This window comes from Nelumbo lutea, chromosome 8 (assembly GCF_056320005.1).
Source record: "Nelumbo lutea isolate HS-2025 chromosome 8, American lotus-T2T, whole genome shotgun sequence".
NCBI classification, from domain to species: domain Eukaryota; kingdom Viridiplantae; phylum Streptophyta; class Magnoliopsida; order Proteales; family Nelumbonaceae; genus Nelumbo; species Nelumbo lutea.
Window position 1 is genome coordinate 43187058 of NC_142691.1, and position 20396 is coordinate 43207453.

At 40.6% G+C, this 20396-nt stretch overlaps 1 non-coding gene across 1 annotated transcript; it reads left to right on the forward strand.

The window, feature by feature from the left end:
* The first annotated feature begins 18492 nt into the window (after window positions 1–18492).
* On the forward strand, window positions 18493–18599 carry LOC148843930 (small nucleolar RNA R71). The gene has a single exon (XR_016103925.1). It is a non-coding gene; the product is annotated as a small nucleolar RNA R71 (small nucleolar RNA).
* The last annotated feature ends 1797 nt before the right edge of the window (window positions 18600–20396 follow it).

The window sequence follows — 20396 nt, forward strand, 5'->3', positions numbered from 1 at the left end:
GTAAGCTGATTGTCATTCTATCTGTCAAGCTGTGTTTCTTTCTTTCGGCATTGTGCCGTGTTTTAGGTAGTTGAAGATCGGGTCCATCCAGCTTGGCTCTGTAGTACATGAAATATCTTCTATAGAGCTGCTTGCCTACTATCACGTAGCGAGCTACTTGTCGTTCTATGAGCCGACCTACATTTTGTTCTTTTTGTCGAGTCAATCGTGTTTGCAAGTCTGGAAAGGGCATCAACCTTTGTATTTTCCAATCTCGGAAGATGTTAGAGATACCAATAGTCAAAATTGGAGAGGTGTTCTCTTACCTTGGCCAAGTAGGCTGCCATGGAGGGTTCTTGTGCTTCAAATTCCCCATTCACTTGATTTATGACAAGCTATGAGTCACTACACACTACAAGGTGTTTGGCTCCTACTTCCTTTGCTAGTGCCAAGCCAGCCAGCAATGCTTCATATTTGACCTCATTGTTAGAAGTTTGGAATTGAAACTGAAGAATGTGCACTAGCTTTACTTTGCTAGGTCCATAGAGTTTTAACCAGCTCTGTTACCCCTGGTTGGACGAGCTGTCAACATGAAGTATCCAGGTTTCCTCATCCCACTCCACTATCCCGCGAGCTGGGAGCGGTGCCATGCTAGATGAAGCTTTTGGTTCTAGTTCTGTTATTACAGGAGGTAGCAAGCTGAAGGTGCACTCAGCACTGAAGTCTGCTAGGACCCGTGCTTTTATCGCTGGCCGCGGCTTGTACCGGGTGTTGTATTTATTGAGCTCTATTTCCCATTTTGCTAGTCTCTTTGAGACCTCAGGTTTCTGAAAGACCTGCTTCAGAGTTTGATCAATCAAAACTACAATGGTATGGGACTGGAAATATGGTCTTAGCTTTTGGGTGACTAGCACTAGTGCGAAGGTGAGTTTTTCTATGTTGGGTATCTCATTTCCGCTATGTGTAGGACCTTGCTAATGTAGTAGACAGGTCACTATGTCTTATCTACTTCTCTTACCAAGACTGAGCTAACCACCTCATCACTTGCGAAGAGTTAGAGTTTAAGCTCGTCCTTAGTCTCAAGTTTGGTTAACAACGGAAGCGAACTAAGTTCTCTTTTTAGCTCATCAAAGGTGAGCTGTTGAACAGAGGTGGAGTGGCTTATCGCTGAGTCGAGCCCCGAGGTGGCAACTTGCTTTTTCTTCATGGCAAGCTATTGCACTTGCTCTGTGGCAACCTGCTTTTTCTTTGTGGCGGCTATTGCGACTTGCTTCTTCTAGGAGATTTACTTATCTTCATTTTCTCATTGTTGCTTGTCCTGTCCTTGTTGTTCGCTTTTCCTTGTAGCGGAGTGAGCTGGCTTCTTGTTTTTTTAGCATGGTGGGTATGCCTTCCACACTTTTTCTTGGTCCCCATAGATGAGTTGGAAAACTCAATCATGAAAGGAGCCATAGCTCTGCTCTCCACCGATAGTTGGTTGTTATCAAAGGCCGCATTGTCGATGGGAGGCTGGTTGTTTAGGTCATTCTGCAATTGATTGTTCTGCCACTGTTAGATAGTGTATGCTCTTAGCTCCAATCAGATTGATGTACATTTTTGACATTTATTGTAAATGAATAAAGCACATATTTGATTCATGTTATATTGATGTGTTTCTATGTAATACTCTTAAACTAGACACTTATGAGACTCATGTTAGTTTAGAATGCTCACAGCCATTGGATAAGTCTGGGGAGATTTATCCTGCTAAGGTTGACACTAATGTGCCACCAAGTGTTGGGGTGGCCTGTCTAAGCTGCCAGGGTGAGACCCGAGGTACATGCAGTGTAGGTTTACTTGAAACCCTAAACTGGACCAGATTTTCAGTATTGCCCTGGACCTTGGTGATTAGTGGGAAAAACTGGAAAGTTACACCTAACCCCTAGACTCGATTATGATACTGCACTAGGTATCGGATTGGGCTATCTTTGATATGCCAATCAATGAGATCCTTAGCGGGGGTCAAAACCTGGGTATGTTGGGACAGTCTGAGAATTCATCTGAGTGGGTAATCGTAGTGACAGGATCAGCCCCTTTCTCAGACAAAGGTAATGATCGGGAATGCACTCTCTTTGATGGAAATCAAGATTACCGGTAGCCGATTTCAATCATTGAAATTAGTTTTGCAAAATATATTTATATACAGATATACATATATATTACGATTTTAAAATGTTTGCAAAAGGTTTTAATTCATGGGATCCATGTGAGTAGACAGTGCAGCGCTGTTCCTTGCAGGCGAGGGAGAGGTCCTCTGTTGTCGGGCAATGTTTAATCATAAGGGGCTGAGAGGTTAAGTGTAAGACCATTGAGGGTAATACCTTATGGGCTAATTTTGCATCTGCCCCAATCCCTGGGTTTTTATAAGGTGGCTTGGCCTAGGGACCACTTAGTGTAAGTGTTGGGCCCGTTAGGAGTCCATGTGATGGGCTTCAGGGGGTTCATTGTCTTTTCAGTGAATTTGGCCAGGCCTTGTAATAGAGGTAGGGCTGAACCCATGTGGCTGATGTGTAGATCAATGTTTGGGTCCTGCACCATACAAGGAAGACCAACTGGGTAGCAGTTCGGAAGGTTAATGGGCACATAGACTTATTGGGCCTAAAGCCCATTTCGAGCTTGTTTAGTTGGACTAATTAAAGAGAGGGGTGGATCTGGGATTGGATCAGCAGATAGGATAGGGTCTTACCCTATCCACTCACAGTGTCTAGATCTGAATACAAATTTGAATCTAGAAACCTCCTAATGAGATTAGGAGAGAGCTGATATAATTTGCAGACAAGATAAGGTCTTATCCTTATCTCTTAAAGAGAACTCCTTATCCAAATAAAGATTTGGATTAGGAGACTCCTAGTGAGATTAGGAGCTCTCTTGATGGCTATAAAAGGAGGAGGGGGTGAACCATTCAGCCCATCCCAAAAATTCCAAAGATCAGATCTCAGTTTTCATAGAGAGAAGACAACACTATTGTGACTACATTTCTTTCCCTGCGTTCTCCTCCAGTTGCCGCCATATCCAGTTCGACCTCCATTGTTGTAGGAGCTATCAAGAAGTGTTCTTGATATCAGTTTTTGGTGAAAATTTGATTGGGAAGTCGTGCTCACCTACCCTCTAGCGAATTCTTGGTGAAGTATGGTTCTTTGGAAGATATTATTTCTTCGTATTAGGTATATCCCTCTCCTACCTTTTTGGTTCAAATCTAGTTCAGTTTTTGGTTCAAGATTGGTCCTTGAAAAATGTAGTTTTTCTAAAACAGGGAATGTGATTCCCACATGGGAGAGAGAAATTTTTGAAATTTTGCCCTACCTTCCTACAGGGTTCAACTATCCATATGATGGATCTCTCATCCCTTCACTGATATCAGAGCCATGGTTCAAATCTTGAACCAAAATTCACTAGATCTGAACCTGTGCAAATGGGCAGAAGGCGTTCTACCCGATTTGTGCAGTTTAGGGTTTTTCTGTGAAATCGGTTCCTAGTTAAAGGGCGAATGATCTGAAATTAATTTTTATAAATCTGGAATTTTTCTTTATTATTTTCTTGATTTATGGGCTGTTCGTACAAATGGAGATTGAAATCTTAATTGGAGCAGGAAATCTGCGATTTTGCAGTTCTATTCATTCTGGTTTGTAATTAATTTTTTTTTTATTTTTAGACTAAATGTGTAGGTATTCGATCTGATGTAATATTAATAGAAAAACTAGGGTTTTCTATTTATTTTATTTGATAATCAAAGTTGGTGGCGCAAAGGAGGAGATTTCACAGATATGAAAATCCCTATCTACGATTTGTAGTTTATGAAACTGCAAACTGGGATCTGACATTTGTTTTGCAAGATGGAGATGTGCAAACAGCCCTGTGACTGATTCTTATTTATCTTTAATCAGTAATTTTAATTTCAGATTGTTTCTTGAATTAAATCTTTAATTAAAAATAAATCCTATACACATTCGAACCAGATTGGACCAAACTGGTTCGACCGAATATGTGGTTCGACGAAGCCTGATTGTCAGCCCTAATTTCCCATTTTTTGGGTCAAGGATTTGATGGTTAATTAAGAGAATACTTCAGCCCACACCTGTAAGGCCCAGTTTTAAGGGGTTAAAACTGCAAAAGCCCGCTAATTGCAAGAAAGCTATATGGGCCGAACTGCTAACTGCTATTCAGCCCATATAACTAGATAATATTAATTGGTAATATTATGGATTAAATGGGCTTTAATAATGGGCTTTACAGATATTAATTGATTGAATCAATTCTATCATTGCATGTGATGTATGGATGTGTGATGTGCTACGTACATGGGCCATAAGTGCTTGGCTCATGCAGATACGACAGTGGCTCTTACGCACACCATGGCTGAATGCACATCATTGCCATGGTGTCCCTAAAGATCATTAGATGATCTCCCTCAGTGGTGGGCCCCACACCCCTAAAAAGGATACATGCGGAACCCTAGCTGTTTAGGGCCCACCTAAATCTGGCTTTATGAAAGTCAGTGGGAGTCACTTTGGTTTAACCTAAATTAAACTAGGGTGTAACTTTTGTTCCCTCCTGAAATATGAGTGCATGTGATAGGGAGATTCATATGATGAACTCCTTACGGTACCTTGGCATTCATGAATATGATGGGTGAGCACTCACTGAACAAAAAAGGTTAACCTTGTTTGACAGAGGCCAAAGGAAAAGCTCATAGGATGAGTGGATATGATCCTTCTGTTAGACAATTTTGTATGCCCTTAGCTTCAATCAAAATGATGTACTTTATGAGTTTATTGTAAATGAATAAAAGTGCATATTTGATTCATGTTCCCTTGGTATGTTTCTATGTAATACCCTTAAACTGGACACTTGGTGCCACCAAGTTGGTTGGGGTGGCTTGTCTCAACTACCGGGGTAAGACCCTAGGCACATACGGTGTAGGATTAATTGAATCTTTGAACTAGAAAGTTACACCCGACCCCTACACTCAATTATGATACTGCACTAGGTGTCGGATTGGGCTGTCTTTGATGTACCAATCAGTGAGATCCCTAGCGGGGGTCAAAACCTGGGTATGTTGGGACAGTCTGAGACTGAGATTTCATCTCAGTGGGTGATCATAGTGACAGGATCAGCCCCTTTGTCGGACAAAGGTAATGATCGGGTATGCACTCTCACTGATGAAAACCAAGACTGCCGGCAGCCGATTTCAAACGTTGAGATTTGTTTTTGCAAAATATATTTTATATGAGATATAAAATTATATATATTATGGTTTCGAAATGATTTGCAAAAGGTTTTAATTCCCGGGATCCATATAAGTAGAGAGTGCAACACTGTTCCTTGTAGCTGAGGGAGAGGTCCTCTCTTGTCGGGAAGTGTATGATCATTATGGGCTGAGAGGTTGAGTGTAAGACCATTGAGGATGATACCTGATGGGCTACTCTTGCATCTGCCCACAGTCCCTAGGTGTTACAAGGTGGCTTGGCCCAGAGACCCCTTAGGGTATGTGTTGGGCCCATAGAGACCATCTGATGGGTTTTCAGGGGGTGCACTATCCATAACAGTGTATTTGGCCAGGCCTTGTAACAAAAGCTGGGCTAAACCCATGTGGCTGATGTGTAGGTCAATGTTTGAGTCCCATGCCATACAAGGAAGCCCAACTGGGCAGCAGTTTGGAAGGCTAAATGAATACATAACTATAAATGGGCCTTAAGCCCATTTTGAACTAGGCTAATTTGATTAGTCACTTAAGGGGCGAATTCTGAGATGGATAAGCCGATAGGATTGGGCCCAGACCCTATCCACTTAGAGAGTCAAGATCTAAATGAGATTTAGTTCTGGAAACTTCCTAATTAGATTAGGAGATGGCTGATCTAATATGCGGATAAAGGGACTTCTAATCCAAATATGATTTAGGTTAGCAACTCCTAATGGGATTAGGAGCTGATCCCTTTAAGTCTATAAAAGGAAGAGGGGGTGGCAGCCTTTAAAAAAGGCAATGCAATCCAGAGATCATTGTCTTTAGAGCTGAGATTACTAGAAGAGAGAATTCTGCACCTTGCAAATACTCTCTTGCCGCCTCCTTCCTACAGCCGCCGTCTACAGCAGTTCAATCTCCAGTTCTTGGGAGAAATCAAGATTTGATCTTGATACCAAGCTTTTGGAGAAAATATTGGTGGGAGTTGTATTCACAAGCCGTCCATTTGATTCTTGCGAAGGGTCAAGTTCTTTTGGAAGAACACTACTGATTCTGCTCCACCCTGCACTGTGCCATCTTCAGTGGGAGTAGATTTTGGATCCTTCCTTGGGCTTTAACACCTCCATTGAGAGATACTGCTTCTCTGTATCAGGCCTTATCCCCCCTACTCCTTTTGGTTCAGATCTGGTTCAGTTTATGGTTCAAGAATGATCCTTGAAAATATGATTTTCTAAATGGGGAATTCGATTCCCAGTTGAAGGGAGAGAAAAATTTTTGAAATTCGCCCCCTTATTCCGCAATATCTAGGCATCCATGTGAAGGATTTACTATTCCTTCAATGGTATCAAAGCCCAGGTTCAAATCTTGAACCATTCTGTTTCAGATCTAAACATACGCAAATAGGGAGAAGGCGTTCTACCCAATTTGCGTAGATATGGGTTTTGAAAAATTTGTTCCCAAAATTGATGGGAAAATAATCTGAAATTAATTTTATATAAATCTGATTATTGTTGAGAATAGTTCTATATGATTTTCTTGATTTATGGGCTGTTAGTACAAGAGGAGATCGAACTCTTGATTTGTGTAGGGAGAACTGCAAGATTTGTAGTTTCTTGATTTATTTATTACATTTGGTCTGTAAATAATTTTTTTTTTTTTTTTAGACTCAATGTATAGGCATTCGATCTGATGGAATTATTAATAGAAATAGGATTTCTATTTAATTTTACTTTGGATTGAAGATGGTGGCGTAGAAAGGGAGATTTCACAGAGAAGGAGATTTTGCAGATGGGACATTCGCTATCTGCGATTTGCAGTTTGTGAAACTGCATCTGTGATCTAACCTCTATTTTGTAGGATGGAGTGTGCAAACAGCCCTGTTTAACTGATTCTTGATTTTCTTTTATCAGTTATTTAATTTCAGATTATTTTCTTGAATTAAAGATTTAATTAAAGATCAAACCCTAGACCCATTCGAGCCAAGATTGGTTCAAACTGTTTGGACCAAATCTAGGGTTTAATCAAGGCTGAAAGTCAACCCTAATTTTCTGACTAATGGGCCTAAGGATTGATATTTAATTAAATGGTTAATTCGGCCCAACCTGTAAAGGCACAGTTTTAAATAGTTAAAACTACTAAAAGCCCATTTCAAAGGATAAAGCTATGTGGTCCAAACTAGGTAACCCTAATTCAGCCCATATACCTAGATAATATTAATGGTTAATATTATGGATTTTTAACGGGCTTCCAATGGGCTTTATAGATAATTAATTGATTGGATCAATTTATCCCTGCATGAGATGCTTGGATGTGTGATGTGCTGCTTCATGGGCCATAAATGCTTGGCCCATGCTCACTCGACAGTGGATCATGCGCACACCATGGCTGAATGCACATCATTGCCATGGTGTCCCTTTTGGTCATTGGATGACCTCCCTCAGTGGTGGGCCCCAAACCTCATCAAGAGTTTACGTACGGAACCCTAGCCGATTTAAGGCCCACCAAAATCAGACTTTATGAAAGTCAGTGGGAGCCACTTTGGTTTGACCTAAATCAAACTATGGCGTAATTAACTGTTCCCTCTAGCTAATATGAGTGCACCTGTTAGGGAGATTCATATGATGAACTCTCTAAAGGCCTTCCATCATTAGCATGAGGATGGGTCCTTCAATAATGAGGAAACGCACCAGAAAATGAGCTATCCATTTGCTGTTGGGCTTGTCTAAATGTTTCATAAGATGATAGGGGTGTCATAGATCGATGTGGGAGGGGCTTCATCAAAAAAAGGGAAGTCTCTCATGGTACGTTGGTGTACACGAATATGATGGGTGAGTACTCACTGGATAGAAAGGTTTACCTGAAAATGGCTCTAAACCTTGTCTGTCAGAGGCCAAAGGGGACTCATATGATGAGTGGATATGATCCTTCACAGAAAGGTGGTGGGGTAATGCAGCTGAAACAGTTGGCTCCATGCACCCTAGGTGATTTCCCACATTTCAAGAGAGATCCAAAGTCTCCGTCACTGAGAAAGGAGGGAAATCTCAGAGATGAATAAATGGAAATGGATCGTAGATTAAAATCCATATCTATGAAATGAACATGAATCAAATTAGGTTGTGGACTGATGTTTGCACTTTTATCAGAAAATGGCAAACGGATCATTTGCAAAGCTTCTTGATGACAACAAGCTTAAGGGCCCAAGACTTCTGAGGAGACTAAGGGCATGAGAGACGTTCTCTATGCCTCAGCCGTAGGGAGCATCATGTATGCCATGCTGTGCACTCGCCCAGACATAGCTCAGGCAGTGAGTGTGGTAAGCAGATTCCAAGCTAACCCAGGGCAGGAGCATTGGACTGCTGTGAAGAACATACTGAAATACCTTTGAAGGACAAAAGAGTTTTGTCTGGTATTCGATGGTAGTTCACTACAAGTTCTGGGGTATACAGATGCCGATTTTCAGTCGGATCCAGATGATAGAAAGTCTATGTCTGGATAAGTTTTTATGATAGAATTATGTATTGTTTCCTAAATGTTAGCAAATAGAGGTTCTGAGTAGCAAATTAATAGTCCACAACCCAAGCCATGCGCATTGCCATAAGTGAGGTTGCCTTATGAATGAAGGTGTTCATTCCTGAATTTGGAATTCAGTACATCACCCATTCCACTGTTGTATGACAACACTGGACCTACGGGAGGAATATATTAAGAGGTAACATCAGCAGACAATGTGGTAGACCCATTGACTGAGCCACTGACACAGAAGGTGTTTGAAAAACACATGGAAAGTATGGGACTACGGCTGGTACCAGATTGGACCTAAGTGCAAGTTGGAGCTGTTAGACAGTCTTGTATGCCCTTAGCTTCAATCGGATTTGATGTACATTTTTTATTTAGTGCAAATAAATTAAAGTGCATGTTTGATTCATATTCTTTGGTATAATTCTGTGTAAAACCCTAAAACTGGACACTTATAGAAAATTGTGTTAGTTTTAAATGTTCACAGCCATTGGATAAGTCTGGGGAGATTTATCTTGCCAAGGCTGATACTGGCGTGCCACCAAGTGTTGGGATGGCTTGTTTCGGCCATCAGGGTAAGACCGAAGGCACATGCAGAATGGGATTGCATGAACCCTTGAACCAGACCAGATTTCTAGTATTGCCCTAGACCTTGGAGATAGATGGGTAAAACTGGAAAGTTACACCTAACCCCTAGACTCGATTATGACACATCACTAGGTGTCAGATCGGGCTGTCTTTGATGTGTCAATCAGTGAGATCCTTAGTGGGGGTCAAAACCTAAACATGTTGGGGCAGTCTGAGAATTCATCTGAGTGATTGGTCATAGTGACAGGATCAGCCCCTTTGCCGGACAATGGTAATGATCAGTAATGCACTCTCTCTGATGGAAACCAAACTGCCGGCAGTTGATTTCAATCGTTGGAATTTTGTTTTGCAAAATAAGATATATATATATATATATATATATATATATATCTATATATATATATATATGTATATGTAAGGTTTCAAAAGATTTGCAAAAGGTTTTAATTCCTGGGATCCATGTGAGTAGAGAGTGTAGCACTATTCCTTGCAGCCGTGAGAGAGGTCTTCTCTTGTCGGGTAGTGCTTGATCATTAAGGGCTAAGAGGTTAAGTGTAAGACCATTTAGAATAATACCTGATGGGCTAATCTTGCACCTGCCCAGAGTCCCTAGGTTTTTATAAGATGGCTTGGCCCAGGGATCACTTAATGTAAGTGTTGGGCCCATAGGGTCCATGTGATGGGCTCAAGGGGGTCACTGAGTCTTTCAGTGAATTCGGCTGGGCCTTGTAATAAAGGCTGGGCCGAACCCATGTGGCTGGTGAGTAGATCAATGCTTGGGTCCCACGCCATACAAAGAAGCCCAACTGGGCAGCAGGTTGGAAACTAGTTAAACACTGAACACTTAATGGGCCAAAAGCCTATTTGGAACTTGGCTGATATGATCACCAGTTCATGGGGCGAATCTGAGATTAGTGTTAGTAAAAGGATTGGGTCTTTGACCTTATCCACTCTAAGAGACCAAATTCAAATTTGATTTGAATCTGGTAACCTCCTGATAAGATTAGGAGTTAACTGACTTAATCTATAGATAGGATTAAGTTTAACCTCTATCCAAATACTGATTTGGATTGGGATAACTCCCAAAATATTGGGATGTTTCTTAATCAAGAAGAAAGAGGAGAAAACCCTAGCAGAAATATCAGATTTCAAACTAGGGGGTTTGAGTAAGCAAGAAACACATCATGCAATTTGAGATTTGATCTCTCACAGACTCCAGAGAGAAGAGACAATTCTACCCTCTTCGTCCCTGGACTTCTCCTCCTTCAGCCACCGCCACTACCTATTGGAAGATTGGATCTTTGCAGCAAAAGGAAGTCAAGAAAGCAGTTCTTGACCATAGTCTTGCAAGAAAGACACTAGGATTCGGTGTTCAAGGTTTCCAGAGGGTTCTTGTGAAGAATCCAGTGTGTAGGACGCATCCTGCTGGTTCCGTTCCATCCACAGCTGTGTCATCTTCAGCAAGAGTGGATCTTGGTTACTTTTTTGGGCGTGAACACCAACTTTGGGAGATATTATTTCTTAGGATCAGGGATAATCCTTCTTGTTTCCTTTTGGTTCAGATCTGGTTTGTTTATGGTTCAAGTAGGACCCTTGAATAATGTATTCTAAATTTAGGGAATATGATTCCCAGTTGAAAGAAGGTAGGAAATTTTTTTGAAATTCGCCCCCCATTCCGCACCTTTCTTGGCATCCATTAGATGGATCCTACCATTCTTTCAGGTCCTAGTGATGTGTGGCTCATTGTGACACTAGCAAGTGCACTAGCCGTTCAAGTAATAAAGTAGTGAGTGAAGTATCGTTCCCACGAGGATTTAGGAAACAATTACCAATACTAAATTGAACATTTCTTATCTGATCAACAAATAAATCAAAACTCTAATGAAAGCTAAGAAATCCTAAATTAAAATCTATCTAAATCATTGGTCCAATTGCCTTCAATTCAGGTTAGAAGAGTAAGCAGTAAATGTCAATCTCAGAATTCAGCAATCTATCAATTTGGATCATTCGAATGAATCATGATTGAGCCTTGGTTTGGTGAAACCCCAAGGTCATGAACAGCCTCTCTCAAGTGCATGTTCATCCTATGCATGAGTGACGGTTCTTCTATCTCTAGCAAGAATCTAATCCTCATGCATGCATTTCTTCAAACACTTCTAAGGCATCAATTCAAATCTATATCGATCACCAACTGAATTGTGCAAGTTATCTCTAACCTTGCACTCAATTCAGTTCTTGAATAGTAGATCTGAATTCCTAGAGTCTCTTTCAAGCACTCTAGGAATTCCAAGCTGTAGATTAATTCGCCCAATCTGAAAATTGCAGATCTGAATTCTCTTTCAAGCAATTCAGATCTTGCAATCTCAGATCTGAGAATTCAGATCTGAGTTTTGAAGGTTAGTTGGCTGAATTAATCTACAATCACACCCTTATTCAAGAAACTTCAAATACAATGCATGACCATTTGAATGAACAAAAAAGAATTAGATTGCTGAACTGAAATTTTACAAGCTGAAATACATCAAGGAAGAATGGAAACAAGGAGAAAGAAGAAAGAACATATAACTAAGAAACTGAATTCAAATCAAAAGAGAATGAAACTACAAATGATTTATTACAGAAGATCTTTGAATCACAAACTCTCAATTCGAACTCACCTTCTTCTTCTAGCTTGCTTGTCTTGAACTTCCTTCAGCCCTTCTTCTTCTTCTTCCTTGCGCCTAGCCTTCTTCTCTTCTCTTCTCTCAAGGTGGCCGAACCTCTAAGAGTGGGAGAGCCTTCCTCTCAAGCAATTGAACAACTTTCTCCCCTCCTAGAGGCCTCCTTATATAGTTTTTCAAGGGGGCTCTTGCCCCTTCTTGAAGCCTCTAGAATGGGGTGTATTACACCCCTCATGAACCTTCTAGAGTGCTCCCTCCTTCTCTTCAAGAAACTCCTAGAAGTTGCCGCCCCTAGCTCCCTTTGGGCTGCTATTTGGGCTACAACTTAGCTTGCTTTTGAGCTCATGTGGGCTACACTCTAGGCTGTTATTTGGGCTAAAAATGGGCCTTCCTTGCTGGGCCGAATTCTCCTCATAGCTAGGCTTTATTTTCTTGGGTTTTCTCAAGGAATTCACTTGCTCTTTTTGGGCCGAAGTGCTCTCTCTTGCTTCCATGACCGGGCTGGACTGAAATTGGTCTTTTTGAACCTTCTTTTCTTGCCTTTTTCCTTCATTTTCTTGGATTGATTATCCCTGAACTTATTCTTAGCATTAAGCTAAATTAAGGCAAAAATTAATAAAACCGGCATAAAAATCCATGCTAAAGTCCTCAAAAATTATAGATAAATTGTAAGTTCATCAAATACCCCCACACTTAAGCTTTTGCTTGTCCTCAAGCAAAGACATCAGCCATAAACTTAACATTCCCCCCTTCTGTTCTCACCATTTACCTGGTGAACTTTTTAAGATAGAAATGCATTGAGTAGTCGGGGAACTTTTGTAAGTGCTGAACTCTTATTCTTGTAAATTACCATTTAAGATATGTATCAGATCCGAGGAAAGGAGAATATGAATTTCATCATAGTCTAGCCTTCACTCCTAATTCATATATAAATCAGCTCCTTAATTGTCAAGGTTAATAATCAAATTTCACTAAGTTTCACATCTATAACTAAATCTCTATGAGAGTTCAACTTTAGAGTGCCCCTTTGAACCTCGGTTGTCACCACAATTACTTATTTCTAAGGGTGAGTGCATTTTATGCTCCATCTCACCTTTTTTTTTTTTTTTTTTTTTTTTTTTTTTTTTTTTGGTGTGAGTGCATCTTATGCTCCATCTCACACTGGTCACTTGTTTGAGGTAGGTAAATAGGACTCATGTTCTAAGCTGCTAGTTTTACTATTCAGCTCAGAATAGCGGAGTCAATTTGGGCTTTTGTCCTTCTTTGCAATTATTGAACCTCAAGAATTAGCACTTCAGATGTGCACTAGCTCTCTTGACCATTAACAATGAAATCAAGGGCTTCCATACACATGAAGGAAGTTAGGGCTAGTCATGCTGAAAGGCATATTCAGCTTCCCTTTTCTCCTGCATAAATCAAATTGGGTCATTCACAAGAATAAAAACTTAACAAGTACATCAGTCTCCCTCAACTCATTGAATTCCTTCTTAAAAAAAAATCATCAAATAAATAGTAATGAACTTGAGGGGTTCCATCAAAAAAATCATCAAATAAAAACTTAACAAGTACATCAGCTTCCCTTTTTTTTTTTTGTGATGTCATTGCTTGCATATGTGTGTTGGGGTGCATGAGGTGCATGGTTTCAACCCCCATACCCTAGCCTCGGGCTCACTCCCCCACACTTGAGATGAACATTGTCCTCAATGTTCGTAGTGTTAGGGAGTCACACTTGCTAGAGCAAACTGAAGAAAAGAAAATGATGAACTGAGTCCTTAAAGAATTGGAATTTTGAGAAAAAGATCTTTATTTTACTAACTAATATTCTAAAAAGATAAATGACAAAAAGATTCCTTAACTTGTTCATGAGCAAGCATAAGAGATTATTGGTTATCTAGATAAACAGTGGATGGAGGGGGTACAGTACTGCCCATTAAATATGGTTTCAGGCGCTGACCATTTACTTTAAACGTGCCCTGAACTGGGTGGGTGAGTTCTATAGCCCCATGGGGAAAAACCTGTGAAATGGTAAAGGGTCCAGACCACCTGGATCTCAGCTTACCTGGAAACAAGCGGAGACGGGAATTATATAACAATACCTGTTGGCCTACATAAAAGTCCCGTCTCAGCAAGTTCTTATCATGCCAGTTTTTTATTCTTTCTTTATAAACTTTGGCATTCTCATAGGTGGTAAGTCTGAATTCATCCAATTCATTCAATTGCAACCGCCTTTTAGCCCCTGTGGCCTGAATGTCAAAATTTAAGAATTTAAGAGCCCAATAGGCCTTGTGTTCCAATTCAACTGGTAAATGGCATGCTTTACCAAAGACCAATCTGTAGGGGGACATGCCAATAGGTGTCTTAAATGCAGTTCTGTATGCCCATAATGCATCATCTAATTTGATGGACCAATCTTTTCTGGTGGATGCTACGGTCTTTTCCAGAATTCTTTTGAGTTCCCTGTTAGCCAACTCCACTTGGCCACTGGTTTGAGGGTGATAAGGGGTAGCTAATTTATGTGTAATTCCATATTTCTGCATTAACCTCTCAAATTGGCTATTGCAGAAGTGAGTTCCCCTATCACTAATTATAGCTCGCGGAGTGCCAAATCGGGAGAATAGCTTCTTTAGGAAGTGTACTACCCTTCTTGAGTCATTTGTGGGTAAAGCCATGGCTTCTACCCATTTGGATACATAGTCAACTGCAATGAGGATGTACTTATTCCCAAAAGAATTCGGGAAAGGTCCCATGAAATCTATACCCCAAACATCAAAGATTTCACAGATTAAAATATTGGAAAGGGGCATTTCATTCCGTCGGGAAATGTTTCCCGATCTTTGGCATTTGTCACATGTGGACACATACCGATGGGCATCTTTGAAGAGTGTGGGCCAATAAAAACCTGATTGCAAAACCTTGGCTGCCGTGCGACTAGCTCCAAAATGACCTCCTGCTTCTTTATCATGGCAAAATTGGAGTACCGACTCCATCTCCTCCTCGGGGACACATCTCCTTATGATCTGATCTGCACACAATTTATACAAAAAGGGTTCCTCCCACAGATAGTATTTTACATCAGAAAAGAATTTCTTTTTCTGTTGATATGAAAGGTTAGGAGGAAAGACTTGTGCAGCTAGATAATTAGCAAAATCAGCATACCAAGGATATGAGTATTTCTGTATTGAGTACAACTGCTCATCCGGAAATTCTTCTCGAATGTTGCTAGTTATCTCCTCTTTTGAGCTTACCGTGTCCAACCGGGAGAGATGGTCAGCAGCCAGGTTTGCAGCACCCTTCAGATCTCTAATCTCAATGTCAAACTCTTGCAATAAAAGGATCCACCTGATCAGTCTTGGTTTTGAGTTTTGCTTGGTAAGCAAGTGCCTTAATGCCAAGTGATCTGTGTGGACAACAACCTTGGATAATATCAGATATGAACGAAACTTATCAAGTGCAAATATTACTGCTAACAGCTCCTTTTCTGTGGTGGTGTAATTGAGTTGGGGTCCAGTCAAGGTTCTGCTAGCATAGTAAATTGGCTGAAAATGTTTGTTCATTCTTTGTCCTAAAACAGCTCCTATAGCAAAATCACTCGCATCACACATCAATTCAAATGGGAGGGTCCAATCTGGTGCTATCATGATAGGTGCATGGATCAATTTGTCTTTCAAGATGTTGAAAGCATGAAGACATTCAGTTGAAAATTCAAAAGGCACTTCTTTCTGAAGCAAGGTAGATAATGGCTTGGAAATTTTTGAGAAATCTTTAATAAACCTTCTATAGAATCCGACATGTCCTAAGAAACTTCTCAAAGAACGAATAGATGTTGGGGTTGGTAATTTTTCAATTGCCTCCACCTTGGCCTTGTCGACTTCTATACCTCTTTGAGAGATCTTGTGTCCAAGCACTATGCCTTCTTGCACCATAAAATGACATTTCTCCCAATTCAACACAAGATGTGTTTCTTTACATCTAGTAAGCACCTATTCCAGATTATTCAAACATGCATCAAATGAAGAGCCAAAAACTGAAAAATCATCCATGAAGATCTCAATAAATTTTTCAACCATATCAGAAAATATAGACATCATACATCGCTGAAAGGTTGCTGGGGCATTGCATAACCCAAAGGGCATCCTTCGGTATGCAAAGGTTCCATATGGGCAAGTAAAAGTGGTCTTTTCTTGATCTTCTGGTGCAATTGGTATCTGGTTATACCCTGAATATCCATCCAAGAAACAATAATACTCATGCCCGGCTAGCCTCTCCAACATTTGATCCATAAATGGGAGAGGGAAATGGTCCTTCCGGGTGGCTTCATTTAATTTTCTATAGTCAATACACACACGCCATCCGGTAATGGTTCTAGTAGGGATGAGTTCATTTTTCTCATTTGGAACAACAGTCGTACCCCCTTTTTTGGGCACAACTTGCACAGGGCTTACCCAAGAACTATCAGAAATAGGATAAATGATCCCAGCATCTAACAACTTAATTATTTCAGCCTTTACCACTTCTTTCATGTTGGGATTCAGGCGCCTTTGGGGCTGAACGGAAGGCTTGCTGTCCTCTTCCATCAAAATTCTGTGAGTGCAGATTGATGGATTAATGCCTTTGATATCTTCTACCTTCCAAGCTATAGCATTTTTGTGTTCCCGCAGCACTCTTAATAATTTTTCTCTTTGTAAGGGATTCAGTGCTGCGGAAATTATCACGGGGAGATCTGATGGTTCCTCAAGGAAAGCATACTCTAAATGGGATGGTAATTGCTTCAGTTCAAGGGTGGGGGGTTCTTGGGGTGATGGCTTACCTGATGGTCTGGGCAATTTGCCTAAGTTCTCTAATTTAAGAAACCCCTTTCCCTTGAATTGAGGCTTATCATTCAGGTATGCTATCATGAGGTTTATTTTTTCATTTTCTGTTTCTTCAAGTTCTCCCTGCTGGAGGCAGAGTTCAAGAGGATCAGTTATTCTACTTACCTGGAAGCATTCAACAATTGTCAATTCAATGGCATCAATCATAAAACAAGAATCATCACTAGAGGGTGCATGTTTCATAGCATCAGACATTTTAAAAATTATCTCCTCATCTTGTATCCTAAGGCTGAGTTGTCCTTGTTGGACATCAATCATTGCTTTCCCGGTAGCCAGGAAAGGTCTCCCTAGGATAAGCGGGACCTCCACATCTTCTTGCATGTCTAACACAATGAAATCAACTGGAAAAATGAATTTGTCAACTTTAACTAACACATCTTCTATGATCCCCCTAGGATGTCTAATGGATCTATCAGCCAATTGTAATGCCACTCTAGTGGGTTGGGGTTCATTCAACCCCAATTTCTTGAAGATAGAATATGGCATTAAATTGATGCTAGCTCCCAGGTCACATAAAGCTTTTTCAATTTTTAAACTGCCAATGGTACAAGGAATAGTGAAACTCCCTGGATCTTTGAGTTTCTGAGGCAGCTTGTTTAGAAGGATAGCAGAACATTCCTCATTTAATGCAACTGTAGCCACATCTCCCAGTTTCCTTTTGTTTGCTAATAATTCCTTCAAAAACCTTGCATAGTGTGGCATCTGGGCTAAAGCATCAGCAAAAGGAATATTAATATGTAAACTTTTAAATATTTCAAGAAACTTACCAAATTCCTTCTCCAATTTTTGTTGCTTCAGCCTGTTAGGGAATGGAACTTGTGGTTGTTGGTGCATCCCTTGTTGTGCTTCTGGTTGTTCCGTCTTCTGTTGTCTGGTTCCAAGGCTTGTTTCTGCCTTGGGTTCAGCCCAATTCTTCTTTTCTACCTCAGGCAACTCTTTTCCACTTCTTAAGGTAATAGCTTGCACCTGCTCTCGTGGATTCACTTCAGTGTTGCTTGGAAGAGTTCCCGGCAGTCTGGAAGAGATTAATTGTGCCAATTGCCCCACTTGGTTTTCCAGGTTTTTGATTGAGGCTTCCTGGTTCTGGAACCTAGTTTCTGCACCTGCTATAAATTTTGTCATCAGTTCCTCCAAATTGGATTTCGGTTCAGGCTGATGATAAGTCTGGTGGAACGGCTTGGAAATATGCTGATTTGGCCAGGACTGGTTTGAATGTCCCCTCCATCCTGGATGAAAAGTATGGTGACTCTGGTAACCCTGCTGTCTTGACGAATTGCTGACATAGTCAACTTGTTCAGTAGATGGTCTGAACTGATTGCCAACTTGGCAGTCTGTACTGATGTGGCCTCCCCCACACAATTCACAATTAAGAGGCTGCACATGCATGGCAGCTATCTGCATTTCATCTATTTTTTTACTGAGTGCTCCTATTTGTGCAGCTAGTGCTGTATAAGTGTCAACATTATGCAAGCCTTGCTGCTTCCTAGTTTGAGTCCTTTCCGAATGCCATTGATAATTGTTGGCTGCCATTTCCTCAATAAGTGCATGGGCAACCTCAGGAGTTTTATTATTTATGGATCCTCCGGCTGCAGCATCTAATATGGTCTTATTTGAGTCAGTAAGACCATTATAGAAAGTCTGCACTTGCAGCCAAATGGGGAGGCCATGGTGAGGAACTCTCCTTAACAGCTCCTTGTATCGTTCCCATGACTCATATAAAGATTCCCCCTCTTGCTGGAAAAAAGTAGTGATGTCATTCCTCATTTTAGCAGTTTTAGAAGGGGGAAAATATTTAGAGAGAAAACGGCTGGCCATTTCGTCCCATGTGGCTATAGATCCTGCCGGTAATGAGTTCAACCAAGCTTTGGCTTTATCCTTCAAAGAAAATGGGAATAACCTCAGCCGGATGGCATCATCACTTACCCCATTGTGTTTGAAGGTGTCACAGATTTCCAAGAAGTTAGCAATATGGGCATTCGGATCCTCATGGGCCATACCACAAAACTGAACCGTATTTTGTATCATTTGGATTATGGCCGGTTTAATTTCGAAGTTATTGGCAGCAATAGTTGGCCTGATAATGCTGGAGACAGTCCCGGTGAGGGTAGGCTTGGCATAATCCATCATAGTTCTTTGTTCAGCCATTTCTTGTGCTTCTTGTCTGACTTGCTTAGCAGCTCTCAAACGGACACGGAGAGTCCGTTCAATCTCTGGGTCGTAAAGGATCTCTTCCAGTTCAGGTCTGCTTGTCATAAACTGTTAAAGTCAAAGCAATAAAAATGCCAATATTCACAAAAGAAAATAAATAACTAATCCTATCACACTGAAAATGTAAAGTGAAGTATTGGAATACAAAACCTACATCCTATCATGAATAAATGAAGCCGATTATACTAAAAGCAGATTTAAACCAATCATCTTATTCAAGGTTCCTTTATCTACATCCATCGATTGCAACATCTGAATTCAGACCCAATTTAGATCTGAGTTCAGATCTACAAGTCTTTGGTATTGTTAGTCTAGAGAAATTAATAAATAATAATTCAGATCTGAGCTGGATATCTCATACACACTCATTGGTATACACTACAATATACATCCATTAAGTTTGGAATCAATTCTGTGATGCTTTAGGGCTGAAATCAGATCTGATCTAAAAAAAAAAAAAAATTTAAAAGGATCTGAAATAAACTAAAACCAGTCCTGAGTTAGGCTTGGGTTAAAAACTCTACAATTGAAGCTCAAACCTGTATAGCTGATGCATATCAAACACTTGCTAAGACCTGAAAATTGGGTCTGCAATGTTTGGTATTGCAAGCTATTCGGCCCATACAACTTTTATAGAAATCTGAAATCAGGTCTGCTAACTGTTGCACTATAGCAGCCCTGCTACAGATCTGAATGCTAAAAGAAATACTTGGAAAGTGCTAATTTTTCTTAAATATCTGAGGCATAACAATTATTCAATCCAAACATACACCTCCTTAGCTAATGTAGCTCGGTTACAAGTGGGTAAAGCCAAGAATTCAGTCCACCCAGAATTCATAGTATGCTCTGTATCAGTTCAGTCCTCACATCATATCAACTGCATTTCAGATTTGAATTTCTCTCATTCCTTGCTATCCATTCACCCTTGAGGCAGGTTGGATGTATCCTAGGGTGGATTGGGGTAGTGATGGCACCCAATTCACCTCAAACTTGCATCGGTTCAGATCTGAGTTCAGAGGAATTCAGATCTGAACTGAGCAGATCTGTAACAGCAGAATTCAGATCTGAACTCAAGTCTGAGTTTGGATCTGAATTCTCAATTGCCTTACCTTCAGTTATTGCTACCAAATTGTTTTGGGGGAATAGCAGAAGTGCCCTAGGGTGAATTGGGGTGGTGATGACACCCAATTCCCCTCAAAATTTCATCAGTTCAGGTCTGAGTTCAGAGGAACTCAGATCTGAACTGTTGCAGATCTGCAATAGCAGAATTCAGATCTGAACTCAGATCTGAGTTCTGATCCGAATTCTCAATTGCTCCTCTGGTTGTTCAAAATATCTCCCCTTTTTTTTTTTTCA